This window comes from Montipora foliosa, chromosome 1 (assembly GCF_036669935.1).
Source record: "Montipora foliosa isolate CH-2021 chromosome 1, ASM3666993v2, whole genome shotgun sequence".
Classification (NCBI taxonomy): domain Eukaryota; kingdom Metazoa; phylum Cnidaria; class Anthozoa; order Scleractinia; family Acroporidae; genus Montipora; species Montipora foliosa.
Genome location: NC_090869.1, coordinates 27,405,033 through 27,407,532, shown reverse-complemented (window position 1 = coordinate 27,407,532; position 2,500 = coordinate 27,405,033).

Below are 2,500 nucleotides of genomic sequence, written 5' to 3'. Positions count from 1 at the left end.
ACGAGATTTTATTTCCGATATGTTCAATGTGTTCGTTCCATGTTAGGCATGGATCCAGAATCACGCCCAGATATTTAAATTTGTATACCCTTTCAAGATCTTTGTCATTAACACTAACTGTGAATGGCTGGACTGAGCTCAGTTTTTGGTGGATTCCCATAAGCATAATTTTGGTCTTCGAGTGATTTAACATGAGATAGTTCTGGTTCAACCATCCGACAACGTGGTCGAGGTCTTGGGACAGAGCAGCCTCAATAGCTTGCACAGAACTGCTTTCAAAAAACAACAGGGTGTCGTCAGCGTAAAGATGAACTTTACACTACTTTGTTACTGACGGTAGATCGTTAATGTACATTATGAACAATAGAGGTCCCAAGACAGACCCCTGGGGCACACCATATAATATGTGTTCAGCGTCAGATTGAATGCCATTAATGTTAACACTTTGGGTTCTATTAGTAAGATACGCATTGAACCAATTCACTGAAGACTTACTTAGGCCAAAATCTGCCAATTTCGTAAGTAGTAATTCGTGGTCGAGGGTATCAAAAGCCTTACATAGGTCCAGAAATGCCAGGCCTGTAAGTTTTCCTTTGTCGGTGTTATGCAGAATAGTGTTTGTAATATCAATTAGGTTGGTAGCAGTAGAATGTAATGGACGGAAACCGGATTGATAAGAAGATAGGAGCTTGTGCTTTAGTAACAAATTATACACCATTTCGTGAACTGCCTTTTCTAGAATCTTTGCAAAGACTGGCAGAACTGAGATTGGGCGATGATTGGAGGTATCAGATTTTGAACCAGACTTGAACACTGGAGTTACGATGGCATGTTTCCAGCTTGCGGGAATAGATCCCTCATTTATCGATCTATTCATAAGTATTGCTAGGGGTGTGGCAAGTGCGTCGGCACCGTCCTTGAGAAGTCGTGCTGGGATATTAGGGAGTTTAAGATCTGCGACGCGACGGTAACGAAAACGTCATTTAAAATTCCAGCTTCAGGTTAATTAATCTTTTTCGTCATTATGTTGGCTTATCCAACTTCTAAAAACTAGTGTAACTTTCCAGGAACTGAATTGGGAGGTGCGGTGTTGAAGCTACGACAGAAAATTCAAATTCACTGCCTTGTGTTCACGTTCTCTGAAAAACTTTAGAATTGGTAATTTCACGTCGTAGATTTGCAGAAAACGTAAAAGAAATGTACAAAAATGAAAAATGCACGCGCAGAGCGTGCAAAGCTATTGTTTTTGCTCATTAAATATACATAATTTGTGACGTTTTCGCTGCCGTTGCGTCGTAGATCTTAAACTCCCTATTATGTAATCCAGTAGATTTGTTGCTTTCCAATTTCTTAAGTTCTTTAGCTACAAAGGATTCACTAACTTGAGAAAGCTTAAAGTTTTTTGAGGATCGATTTGCAGGAGGTCTGGGGGCCGATAATACAGAAGTCATACGCTGTCTCAGTTTTGCAATTGCAGTACTTAGCAAAGCTCTGCGAGATCTTCTTAGGATCCTGAATAACACCGCTGTCAGTCTCAAGTGACTCAATGGTTGACATCTTAGATTTGATAACAATGACGGATTTCAACGTTTTCCACAATTTGGACGAGTCTTTCTTAGTTTGAGTAGTAATCTTGTTTAGCATTTCTAATGAGGCGAGTTGTTTTATTTCGCAGCTCTTTGTATTTAACCCGCACTCTCTTTGTGGCAAGAGGTGCGTGTTTATCAGCTGTTGCGTGAAATGTTTCAGCAAATGCAGTCCATGCTTCGTCAACAGTCAAACTGGTGTCAACTTTCTCCCAGGAGGCCTCCTGTAAATCAGCAACAAAGTTTTCACTTGAGTAGCGTTTAAAGTATCGGTATTGAATATTTTTGCCGGAGCTACGTAGTTTTTCCGCTCGTCTGTCAAAAATATCAGCGAATGATCGCTAATCGAGCACTGTAGCACACCTGACTTGATGATCTTTTCAGCGTCATTTGTAAATGCCAGGTCAATTGTCGTAGAAGAGTCTTCGGAAATGTGCGTCGGTTCCTTAAATGAGTTGATCGAATTGATACATATTTAGTAGTTGCATGAGTTCTTTAGAGAGTCTTGGCAATCTTTTAGGAAGCATATCACTATTAAAGTCACCGAGTATAAGTGTCTCGACTCCTTCACTGGCTGATTGATCCAGAACGTTGTCCAAGCTTGCTTTAAACGCATCAAAATCAGCCTTAGGTGGTTTATAAAGCGAACATATGAGGGTTTTCTTGCGGTTCGGGAGAGTTAGCTCCAGCCAAACAGTTTCAATGTCTGGAATAGAAAGATCGGATCGTTGCCCAGCCATGAATTTCGTGCTGTAATATATGGCAGTGCCGCCACCTCTTTGCGAGTCGTCACGATCTCTTCTTATGATGTTTTGACCATCAATGCGCAGCTCATTATCAGACCAGGTGGAATTTAGCCAGGTTTCGCTGAGACACATCACGTCAAACGGATTGTCCGCCATGAGGATTTTGAA